This window comes from Siniperca chuatsi, linkage group LG23, assembly GCF_020085105.1.
Source record: "Siniperca chuatsi isolate FFG_IHB_CAS linkage group LG23, ASM2008510v1, whole genome shotgun sequence".
In the NCBI taxonomy this organism is placed as follows: Eukaryota; Metazoa; Chordata; class Actinopteri; order Centrarchiformes; family Sinipercidae; genus Siniperca; species Siniperca chuatsi.
Window position 1 is genome coordinate 16,225,240 of NC_058064.1, and position 13,368 is coordinate 16,238,607.

A 13,368-nucleotide genomic window follows, 5' to 3' on the forward strand; every position below is an offset into this window, starting at 1 on the left:
GAGTCTGCTTTTGACAGCTGTGGGCTGACACACACGCATTTACTGCAGGGTTCAGTGACAGCTCTCAGAGCATGAACTATGGATTTGTGGCGGCCAGGAAGCATTGCAGATTTGCCCTTTTGACCCAATCACTGAGAGTTATGTATTATTTTGTACAACAGCTTCTACAATTTCTGCTTTAGGTAAAATGGAAGAGGACAGGAGGGAAGAAAAGAGGAGAATAAACAAGCAAAGAGTTGCCAGAGCCACTCCTGACTCCGGTCAGAACACTTTGGTTCAGGTAACTTAAAAGCTAAGTGCCAGATTTCCATAAAATTTGATCTAGATAATTATGGTCCCCAGAAGATGAATCTTAATGTTTTTGGAGACTTCCTAACCTTCCCTGTAGCACTACCATAAGTCTAAAAATGTCAACTAATATGCTAGAAATATCAAGGTTCTAATAAGCATATTGCCATCCTTTGCTCTGCAAAAGATGAACCCTTTCCTTTTTGGTTCATGAGGTATTTAAAATTAATGGCTGAATTGTTTCCATTCAATTTCCTGTATATCCATGGAGATGAAGACAAGAAGACAAACCCCGAAGATCTGAATGACCCCCTGACTAGGGCAACACTAAGCTCGATACAGACTAGATGTGGCTTGATCTCAGCAAAAAATTGGTAAAAAAAATATTTATCTCTTTCTAGAAATAGCCAACAAGGTCCATGGCAATCAATATACATTTTTTATATTTGTTTGACTTCTTACAAGAAATGAATCAAGACCACTCTTGAGTACAGTAGGTAAAGGATCAAAAACTTTAAAATAAACACAAACAAATAAAGCTCATTAAATCTTCATTTTATGTAAATAATGCTATATGCCAGTGGCTGTCAGTTCTGGAGCTCCGGACAGTTTGGGTTGCTTGTTTTCTCTCCTGAGATCTGGCAACCCCGAAGAACAGAAGCAAGATTGGGAAGGAAACATCAACAAGACAAAAAAAAGGAACGGATGTCCTGTGTTGTGCACACTCGGCTTCTACCACCTACCTGTTGCACATTTCCCTTTTGGCAGTCACTAGACACACATGGACACACACACTTCACCTCACAGAGCTGTGACAGGGAGGAGAAAGGAGGAGGAAGGCTGATAAAAACACTTAGGGCTGTCTTGGATTTGACAGGGTGAGTAAAACACACCAAGCACAGATCCCTCCTCATGTCCACACAAACACGCACACTCACTGATGTCTCTATTCATTTAGACTGTCACACTCACACACCCCCAAGAGATCTCACTTCCTCTGTCAGCCAGCTAAATTACAGCTCTCCTTCTTCCTGTCTTTCTCTCTTTTCCTTTCTTTCTGTCTCTCTCAACTCTGTCTGAGAGACAGACAGCAACAAAGACGCATGTTGTCGCTCTCTCACTATCTCTAAGGCTTTAACACAAAACCAGTGTCTGAAGAAGTATGACAGGACATACGTACCAGATGTGCTGCTTAATGTTTTAATGTGATTAAATGTTCCAAGTAAAACGCTGACATTAGGGAGAGAAATATAATTTGTGTGGGGTTGTGTGGGTCAGTGTCCTGGTGTGCCCTCTGAAGACAGACAAGGACTGTCTTATGGTTCTGCTGGCTCACACAAAGACAGCTCAGCTGGTTCAGCTGCTGAATGTATCATTGTGGACAATCAGACCAGAACCCACCTGACTGTCAGCCAAACAAATTAGCCAAAACAGCAACAAAAACTTAGCTTTATCTGCCAAATATAATGAAGGCATTTAATTGTGTCATTAGGAAGGGAACATATTGGAAACTAACAAAGTGAAATTATTAGTGCATGCTTGTGGTATTAGGTGATAAGGTTCAAGCTAAATTTTCATGTTTATGTTAATATGCCATCATGTCAACAATGAGTTACTATTCTACAACCTTACTGAGTCTACAACCATGCTAGCAGCTCTGTGAGACTATATTTAGGCATCGTGGTGTATTAAGCTAAATGGTAACTAATTGGATTCATCCTCAGGGGACCATGAATGTCTGTATGAAATTTCTTGTCAATCCATTCAATAGTTTAATAATATTTCAGTCTGGAGCAAAAGGGCAGACCGACTGACCAGCAGACAAACTGACATTGCCATCCATGGAGCCATGCCGCCAGTGTGGCTAAAGATGCTTTCACTTTACCTGGCGTAATCTATGGAGCAACAGTGATCTGCTATTTTTTTCCTGCTCATCGATTACAGGCAGGAGCTGTTTATCGACAGCAAATTTCTTAATTTAAAAATCAGAACATAAGTGAGAATGTCGTTTTTCATGCATCAATCTGCCATTTATCGGACTGTACAGTTTTAATATTAAATAAATATTGCTGTCTAAACCAGTCATTATACATGTGTAACTGTGACCCAAAGGGTCTTCTTAGGCTCCAAGTCAATTTTTTCTTCACTTACGCCCATAAGTACATAACATGATTATGTCCATCCAAAATGCTTCTGAGTGCACAGCAGAACTGTGGCTGGACAGATCCAGTAGCTGCTGTGCACTGTTCACTACACAGCCAAAGTAGACAATATGTTATATTCAAATGCTTCTTTAATCTAGAATTTATAATAATTCACTATAGCTATAGTTTATAATAGAAGAAAAAACTAGGCCACTAATGATTCATGTACACTGATGGAGAATAAACAAGTGAAGTGAATAAAGTCAAACCAGATCTGATTAAAGCCAAAGGTAATTAAGAGAAATAAAAGCCTGAGCTAACTGGACCTGTTGTGCCCAGTCAGGCTCAGGCTGAGAATCAAAGCTCTGGGACAAACTCAGATAAACTGACAGATCAACCTATATAAAAGGAAATGCATCAAATTGATTCAAACATAAACAGATGTCTACAGTTCAACAGGACATTCATTCCTAAAGAAAACAGACCAATTTTGTGATCTGTTTTAATCACGTAATGGGCAAATTTCTCCCCAAAAAATGTACTGCATTTTGAAAGGGTAGAAATACTTCAACCACATATTTTTATATGCCTCCCTCTTACACACATGTACACACATATAGAGTACATCACGCCCAGAAGTGGAACAAGAGCTTTAATTCTATCTCAGCATGGTAACAAACGCTATTCAGAAGAGATTAATTCCACAAGAGGATTATTCTCCACATTAGAGATAATAGGAAGTAGGATGGGGGAGGTGGACAACATTTGATCTCACAAACATCTAGCTAATCCCAGGTGTAACACATGTTGGTGTTCAAAAGACAACCGTATGTGTATGTGCATGATTTATCTATGAGTTTATGCCTTTGAATTCTATGTGAGTTACATGTGTGTGTGCGTGTTTTCTAACTGCTCTACTTTAAGTGTGTGTTTGCTGTGGGTATGTGGATGCTGATACATTCCCGTAGGCCAAAACAGCCGCTGTGCCCCCTGGCCTCTTCCTTACAGTGATAACATTGATGACAGTTTTGCTACTGTTATCGTTGACTGACATATCCAGTTCATGAAAGAGCTTACACTTGCTGTTCTAAACATGCAGGAAAGTCCTCTGTCGCGCAGGAAGTGATATGATTTGCATTTCCACAGCCATAGCGATTTGTTTCAAGTTAAAAGAACAAGAGCTGGGGAGTTAGCAACAACAACAGATGATAGAGCTGCAGAGAGTGAAAAGAGCGGCAGCTACAGAAACTTCATCAGAAAATCACAAAAAGAGGACGCAGCAGTACCGTCCATACTGTTTGATTGACAGGTGATCACGGGGAATCACAGCACAAGAACAGGATGGTAACTGTAAAATACGATAAAAAAAGAAATCTTGCATTATTTTCATGACAGTGTTGTCTAGAAGCTGTTTTTGACATTAAAAAAAATTTACCATCAAAAATGTGTTTGAGAACAGACCATGCAGAGATTCAAAATTATATTTTTACTGATACTGTATTTTTTCTACTAAACAAACATTTCTTTTCATCATCAGATAAAACAAATCATCTCCCCACATCATGCTATATATTTATTTTGAGGGTTATTCAATTAGTTGTTTTGAAGTGCCTTTTTTCAATTGTAATTTTTCAGTTCATCACAATTTTTCAAACAGTCTCACTTGAAAGTAAACACATGGGCTTCTGTATTATACTTGTTTTCTACCTTAAGTTTAGCAGTTTTGAGTTTAAACTACAAGCTATACACTCTGTCTAAACACATTTCAGTGTCTCCTTTTCTTTCTGAATTGTACCATGATAGAAGCTCCTGCTAACTCTACGGGGGAACAAATCCACATTAGACTAAAAAGTTATAGCATATTCTTGAAGAACTATAAGCCTAATGAAAACAGCGAGAGCTGCGACTAGCAATTATTTTCCATCCATCCATCCATTTTCTACCGCTTGGTCCCTGTTAGGGGTCGCGGGTGACTGGAGCCTATCCCAGTGACTTTGGGCCTTAGGCAGGGTACACCCTGGACAGTGGCCAACTCGTCGCAGGGCTAACACAGACACAGACAAGGACAGACAACCATTCACTCTCACATTCATTCAATACGGGCAATTTAGAGTTATCAATTAACCTACACATGCATGTCTTTGGACGGTGGGAGGAAGCCGGAGAACCCGGAGAGAACCCACGGTAACACGGGGAGGACATGCAGACTCCACCCAGAGAGATTGTGTGACGTTGGTCTGGTCCGGGAATCGATCCCACGAACCCACGATCTCCTTATTGGGAGGCAGGAGCTTTTAGCCGCTCTGCCACCGTGCACCCCGCAATTATTTTCATTATTGATTAATTTGCAGAATATTTTCTCTATTATTCGTTTTGTTCTATAGAAGAAATCAGAAAATATCAGAAAATCATGAAAAATGGCCATTACATTTTCCTAAAGCCAAAGGTGACATCTTCAAATAGCTTGTTTTGTCTGCCAAACTGTCTAAAACCCAAAATTTACTATAACATAAGACAAAGAACCTCACAACTAAGAAGCTGAATCAAGGGAATGTTTGGTGTTTTTGCTTGAAAAATGACATTAACGATTATTTGATTGTCAAAAATTCTTTGACAATTTTCTGGCAATCAACTGATCACTTAATCGACTAATCATTTCAGCTCTAAATGCAACCTTAGTTAATGGGACAAAGGATCAATAAAAATATTAATGTTTGAAAGTTAAAATATCCAAGATGCACTAGAAAAATTACACACAATGAGCAAGACAAGAAAACACACACCTTAATTAGGACATCTTGTTGTGCCCTCTTCCTCTGCAATGCTTCAGTGGCACCTGACTGGAGAATTAGCAGCACCAGCTGTTTATCTGGATGCACTCAACTCCTATAATAATAATAATATTCGCATGACATTAATTTTTTTTTTGGATGGAAGATTGACTATACACAGTTACACTAGCAATTTGTGTGTGTGTGTGTGGGGGGGGGAGTGTCAATCTGTCCACATCAGTATCCACAAGAGTGCTGGACCTAAATCACATGGCCATTCAGGCTTTAAAATACAGACACACACAAACACATGCTGACTCATGTTATGTATCTATCAACACAAATGTGCAAATATTCTCTCTCTCTTTCTCTCTCAGTCCCTCTCTCTCTCTCTTACACACACACACACACACAAATTCTCTGGAGCCCACTTAACGTGAGTGGCCTCTGTCTTCATCAGCTCATCTCTTAGACTAAAACACACACACATGAACTCACACGCACAAAGAGAAACAAATAAGACTTCTCGTCACTTGAACTGGATTGTCTGTCTAGGCAGAAGTAATCAAATCAAGGATCTCTGTCTTTTTTTCACTCTGGCTCTCTCTATATTTCTCTCATTGTGTCTGTTCTCTTTCTCTCTCGCTCTACCTCGAATGAGAAGCTGGCTGCCACTCTGTGTGGTTGTTTGGTGCTCATTTCAAATGCTTCCCCACTCTAATGAGGGTCAGACAGCTCCCGGTTCCTCTGGGTGAATGCTACAGCAAAAAACCTTTAAATGATTTTACAATTTAACTCTGATGGAGAAGAATCGCCATAGATGCATTAAAATGGAGCTACATGATGTATTTTAAACATTAATAAATCATTACAGTACAAATGTTACTGACAATTACAAACTCTGGTGCTCCCTATTGCACAGATGATGTTGATGCTCATGTCCCCTCACGCCATTTTGACATCATCTTTGTTTTTTCTTTTGGGTGTACTGAACAGGAGACACATCTTCACCCTTCACTCACTCCACCATCTGTGAGAAAAGCATTTTGCTTTCTTCTGCAAACTTCCACCAAAACTGGAAAAATCTCCACAAATGCCATCTTGGAAGTCATGTTCCCACCGTCACATGAATGTAACACACTAGGAAGCCTCTCAAACCAAAACTGAGTTTTAGGCTAACTTCAGTCTTTCAGATCTATCAGCAGACTTTTTTGGTATGCCAAAAAACATTCATTTTCTTTCATGGTTTAATACACACACTAGATGCATGTGTTATAGTATTAGCACTATTGGTTTGTGTGTTAATTTAGTCTCTAAAAACAGACGTGGTTGAAAAATAAAATAAAATGCTTAGAAAATGAATATCTGTATTCTCTGTATTGCGTCTGTATTTAATTGTTCAGTGTCAGCATGTGTCTGAGTGATGCTTTTGTTTTTTGTTAGTTTGTTTTCGACAGTAACAAGAAAATGTACCCGTAGTTGCAGGCTACCAGTAAAGCAGGAACGGACGTGTAACACTTTACCTTAAAAAGCACAAAAATAATAATTTTACCACATCCACTGTTTCAAAAGGTGGTGGTTAGTACCTGAAGGCACCTTTGTCAGTTCAAACAGCGAGACAGACAAGGAAGAAGCCTGCACTGTAATGTAAAAATAATTTTACAAAATGATATACGAACGCTTCTGCGAAAAACACACACCTTCACGTAAACACAAGGTTGGCGAGATGTTTGGACGGACAGACTGCGCACTGCTCCCCCCGTCTGCACAGAATTTGCAGCACTGCCTAATCATCGTCATTACAGCTGTTTGAAAACCTGTTTCCAAACAGGCAATCAAAGCCTGTCTCGATAATTAGCCGAGGGGAAGACGTCTTTGTGAGCGAATGGCTCCTCTCCCTCCTCCCATTGCCACCAATCTGAGAACACAAAATCAGATCTGTCTCCTATGAGAACACAAAAAACCTTGCACACGTGTCTTTGCACGCGTGTGTGTGCGCGCGTGCACCGGTTGCACTTATTGTGCTGCCGAGACAGCTTGACTGAAAACAAACTGACAAAAAACATTTGAAGCAGAAAAAACGGGGGGAAAGCGCGCACACACAACAACCTGTCAAGAGCGAAATGCCTCTAATTTTTTTGTCATCTGCCAGCCGTTTAACAAGACGAGAGCGCTCTGCCCCCACACTCCTTCTTCAAGCCACGAGAGATTGAGATGGAGGGAGGAAAAGGAGGGGAGAAGGAGAGGAAAAAGACGAGGAAAGAGACAGACAGAGCATCAGATATGTCTTTTTCCTATCTCAAATCATTTGACTCACTTAATCCTTCCTTTCTCTCCAGATTGCGATCTTTCTCTCTTTCTCTTAATCACCCCTTCTTCCCTACCTCAGACAGTGGAAGAACAAAGTGTATACTGTATTTGTAAGTATCAGGGGAGGCAGGGCAATAAGCACTTAGCCATTGGCCCTGTCTCTCTCAGACCAAACCTCCAGCTCTCTGCCTCTAGCCTTCTCTATAAGGGGGAATGGTGTTTATAGTAAAGGGCCTATTCACTTTAATATGGCACATTATGCTGATGCTGCTGTCAGCTCACATGAGAGTGCAGGCGGTGTGTGCGTGTGCGTGCATATGTGTGTCTCAGCGTGTCTATTTTTGTGTATGCTGGCTTGTACATTCATTTATGTGCATGCATGTGTACATTTACAGCAAATGTGTGTGTGTGTGTGTGTGTGTGTGTGTGTGTGTGTGTGTGTAGTGTGTGTGCGTGCTGTCAGCTTGCCTCCTCTTGCTCCTCCAGCGGAGCTGAGGATTGGTGGAGACAGGAGGATAGATGAAATATTTAACTGTCGTGTGTTTAAAAGAACAACAGATGCTTTGTTCTGCTAATTAGCACTTAGCACAGAGAGCAGCTACAGTACAGTTGTGTGTGGATGGGATTGTTATCCAAACTCAGCTGGGGCTTTAAGCAGCCCCACTTGACTTGCCAAGTCCAATCCTGTTCGCTCTCCACCAAACCTGGTGTTACAAGCTGGTATCGAGCGGGACAAAAGGTGGTAGAGAAAGACCTCCAGCCAAAGATCAGCACGACATAAACAACTGCAAATATAAACCAAAGTTGGCTATAATTCAATAAAAGCACACACTTCTGGTGAATGCAAAGGATGGTGATTTTAGGTGGGTTTAGTGAGTCAATTGGTCATTCTTCCATCTCTCCTACACTTTGGTCCAGAGCAAGGTATTTTGATCTAGATTTCTAGCAAGATTGCAATTAAATCAATATACTCTTATATTCTAATCAGCTGATGCAAACACGACTTCAGTACTCTGCCTGAACTAATGCTATGCTCCATATTTGGTCCATTTGGGAAAAATCCTAATGATTTTGGTGCCCCTTTAACCTATCCTCTAGCAACACCTTCAGACCAGAATTGCTGCCAGTCCTGTGGTGACAGCCGAATAGATGATCACATTATTTCAAAAGGTAAGACTTGTTGGCAGCAACAGGCCAACGTTCAGACTACAACAACAGTTTTTCAAGTTTGTTCAGCGAAATAAGAATGAGAGACTCCCACTGTTCACTGAACAGCTACCAGAGGTGCTTTTTGGCAAGGCCTTTTCCCTGTACTGCTCGAGTGCATCTACTTTCAGTCCAAAAAGAGGAAGTATGTGGTTCTCTCAAGCAGCTCCTAGTGTGAACATAAAGCATGGCAGCACTGAATATGTGTGGAAACCCTTGCAATTTGGCATCAACAGAACTCTGATTGACCTGAACTGACCTCAGTCAATTTGTGTTTCATTCAAAAGTAGCTGCATGCTGAATCCTCAACCTCCTGACCATCTAAATCTCACTAAAAGCCAGTGGAAACAGAACTACATTGTACATCTTTGATATTTTGCTCATGAGTTACATCACTCTATAGTGACTTACGAGGAGAACATTAGTGCAATAACCTTGAATTCCTGAACTCCTGAAGTTTGGAGGAGTCCAGCCAAAGCATATGACAATACCAGTTTTGTCAGCTTAAAATGAAAAGAAATGCAAGGAAAATAAAAAAACTATGGAAGAAATGTAGAAAGGATTTTCTCACTAGTCCTCTGGAATGCAATTTGGCTTGAGGTACAGTAGACATGCAGTTGTGGAAAGACCGCAATCCATTAGCCCAGCACAGCTCAGCTCAGCCCAGTCCGGTAGTTTTGTCCTTATATAGGGCAGGCTAGTGGACGGTCGTATAACACCCGAGTCACATTCAGCCAGAGCAAAACATAAATTAAGACAGAGACAACGGAGGCTACTCCGAGAAAACACAAGGCTAAGACTGTCTGGCCCGATTCTGTCACACAAAACAAAAAGAGAAAGAGAGCGAACAGGGGCAATGTCATACTGTACACAATATGGGTCATTATTACAAACACACTTTCATATCCTTTTGTTAGTGCGTTTCTCAGTAGCCAAGATGTCACTCTCTATAGCGGCGACAGGAGAAGAGGGATTTTGTATGCATGTGTGTGTGTGTGTGTGTGTGTGTGTGTGTGTGTGTGTGACAGGTTGTTGTAGTGCCATGCCCCCTCATGTCCCTCTTCTGCCCAGAGATGCTTGTCTCCTCTCCTCTCCTCTCCTCTGACACTTAATCAATGCACTGGAAGTAGCCTTTCACACACAATCTAATTATATGGAAATGAAGGGAAACCAGGGGGCTCTATGCTAAGTGCACTAACACACACACACACACACAAGAGTGAGAGCTCACTGTGATGGACAGAGACAGAGCGTTGTAGGAAAGTAAAAAGAGGGAAGGTTACAGGCAAATGGGGTCTACGTTAAGTGCTACTCATATCAACAATGAGGTCATAACTGTAGTAGGTAAAGACACTGTGCAGCTAGCTCACACACACACACACGCACATGAACACGTACATGCACTACATGTTACATATGTTACATCGCAAACATAAGCCTACATATCATCTGTATTAGCTTGTTATTGGTCCCTATCATGCTTTGTTTCTGTCCATATATCAGGCTCTAACACGTGCATTGAGTTGTAATCTTGTGCATGTGTGTGTGTGTGTGTGTGTGTGTGTGTGTGTGTGTGCAGTGAGGTGGAGTAGGGTCAGGGTTAACTTATATAATAAATCAGGCCTGTGCAGCCATTGTGAAGCCAGGATACTGCTCGGGCATTTGTCTAGGAAATCATCCATAAGCTGTGACTGCTCAGCTCTGAATGCCTACTCATACTGCACTGTCACAGCTCCCTCCTCTCACTGGCTTTGGGAGTCACCACACAAGGATACATACTGTAATGTTGCAGAGATATCATGTCACAGTGCCAGGAAAACTTTGGTAGTTACTGTTGCTTCCTTATAATCAAAGATGGGAATTTTGTCAAACGTGCTTTATGATATTTACTTTTAGTGAAATCAGCATACAGTGGATTCATAAAGGTGCACATATTTGAATTTTAAATTAAAGCCACTAGGTGTAGAATGTTTATGTTATTTTAGCATGTTTATACTAGCTTATTGTTATCATTGTTAAAAAAAAATGAGACTTAATAATTAATAATAATTCATTTGCATCGTCCTACGCTGCTGTCTTTTTTTATACTACTGCTTGCCATTCACCAAGGTAGGACATTTTTTCAAATAGACAAATAAAGGCATCAATTTGTAAACATTTGTACTGTACTTGTGTATTAAAAGTAATGGCTCGTTAATGCGCCAAAGTCTGTCTTTAATGGATGTGGTGCTTATGGCGTACAATGTTGCCATGGATGCATGCTGTGCCATCAAACCACGCTTCAAAACGCCTCTCATGTGTGAAGACAAACTTACAGTAGAGACGACATGGGTCCAGAATTATTTGGACTTTAAATGGCCCAGATGTCTTGTCAGTCCATGTGTTATGACATGCTTCACAAGCATCAAGAGCAATTTATGACAACAAGACGGTGTAGTCCCTCATTCGTCCAGGAGTGTTCTATCGTAGAAAAGGTTTCAGTTGTAGTCATCTGGACACTGTTTTCATCCGGAAGTCAATTGAGACTGAAACCTTTTCTACAATTTATGACAACCTCTGTTTTTATGAGCTCCACCCTTCAAAGATATCCAGTACCCATGAGACATATCTAAAATGCAAACTTAAATATCTTTGCCTAGTCTACCATCATATTTACCATACCATGTGATTATTAAACTGCAGCACAGTCACAGAAAGCAATGATAACTGATACATTAATGAATTTCATACTTAGAGGCATATTATGATATTGATTCTTAATCCATTATATATTGTACATGAATGTTTTGCCAAAAGGTCTCCGCATTACTGGATAGTGCATCTTTGTCATTTCAGTGTGTGTGAGTTTGTGTGTGCATGTCAGAATATGAGAAAGAAAGCAAGACAGAGAAGATCATGATTGAGACAAGCAACACTGACAGCTGTCAGTTGAACCTATTTCAGCTCAGACACAGACACACACAAACATACATGTCAATTAGGAGCCATGGTGAGCTGAGCAGTAGTGAGCTGATTGGGTCACGTTTACTCCCTGCAGCCACTGTCAGCAACAGACCGATAATACAGCGGACATCACCTGACACACAGACAAAGAAACAGACAGACATACACACAGATATGCAGTGTAACAAAGCATATACAACTACAGGTGCAAATCCTAGAAACACACACACGCACACAGATACAAATACACTTGCACTCAGAAATCCCCTTTGCTGGAGCTGTTGGGTGACAGGGCTACAATGCTGTAGCATTTGTCAGAATAAATTCACCATGTGCCAATAAAACAAGACCATGAGGCTACAGCCATGCTCGCAGCTCTGTGAGGCTGTACTTAGGCACAGCAGTGCTTTGAGATAAATGAGTCAGCATGCTAACATGCTCACAATGACAACGCTAACATGCCGATGCTAAGCAGGTATAATGTTTACCATGTCTGCCATCTTTTACCAACATTCACTAATAAACACAAAATACAGCTGAGGCTGATAGGAATGTCATGAGTTTGGCAGATATTTGGTCATAAACCAAAGTGTTGGACAAATGAAAAATTTGACCTGATTGTGGCACTAATTAGGATTCACTCTCTGGGGACCATGAATGTCTGTGCAAAATTTCATGGCAATCCATGCAACAGTTGTTTAGATATTTCAGTCTGGACCAAAGGGGTGGACCGACCGACTGACAGAACAATCGTTGCCTTCCATAGAACCATGCCGCTACCATGGCTAAACACAAAGTTGCAGTGTTTGTCGATGACATTAGTAAACCATTCTCAAGATTTTACACTTGCAATACTGGACAACACTTCCTGAATTTAACCAATGCAGCCTCATCAGCTATTGTTAGCTTAGTGGTGTGAAGTTGTGTGTGCTGAGTACTGTTGTCATTTGAGAGTGGTAGCAAGAAGCAAGAAAGGATAAGAAACAACCGATGATGAAATCTGCAAATTGGAGACATATCTCCTTGTAGAGCAGGATGAATTTTGCTGTGTCATAAAAACTGCAGAGCTTTTAAAGATTATTGGAGAATTTTGAGTGTTTTTTATTTGAAATAGGAGGTGGTATTTGGGGAAAATATACTTTGTGTTAACACATCCTTTTCCAAATACATGTCTTTTGACATCACCGGCAGATCATACTGACATTGGATAAGGATTGCATCTTGGTATAGATATCAAGTATCATTAAACAAACTGAACAGCAATTTGAAAAGTGAACGTAGCCAAAGAGGAAGACAGAGGACATGTTCATGTCCAGTAGTGAGCCATGCTGGGCCACATCATTGAAATACAGATTAGAGACAGAAAGGACAAAAGAGAAGAAAGGAGCGACACAGGAAGAATTAAAAGGATGTGGGCAACAGAAAGGAATGGTTGTGATAACAATACAACAAAAGACCAAAAGACTTTAAGAGCAAATAAGCAATAGATGAAGACAAAGTGATGAAGTGTGTGTATTCATTATAAAAGTGTTCTGATTGTCTTGGCGTCCTATCAGGTGGCATCAAACCCATGTGCGATCTGGAGGGGGAACTACAAAGTGGATCCTGGGGCCTGCAGAAAGAAGTCTTTTTGATCGCACTAATTAAAAGCCATTTTGTTTAAAACAAACAGACACAAGTCTAATTGGCTCTTTTCCATAAGAAAG

At 40.7% G+C, this 13,368-nt stretch overlaps 1 long non-coding RNA gene across 1 annotated transcript in view; it reads right to left on the bottom strand.

The window, feature by feature from the left end:
• Positions 1–3,087: 3,087 nt before the first annotated feature.
• LOC122871212 overlaps positions 3,088–13,368 on the bottom strand; it is a 28,703-nt gene continuing 18,422 nt past the window's right edge. The window contains exons 3-4 of the long non-coding RNA XR_006376821.1: positions 5,216–5,318; positions 3,088–3,780 (exon numbers count right to left, since the gene is read on the bottom strand). This is a non-coding gene — a long non-coding RNA (uncharacterized LOC122871212). The remainder of the gene's footprint in view (positions 3,781–5,215; positions 5,319–13,368) is intronic.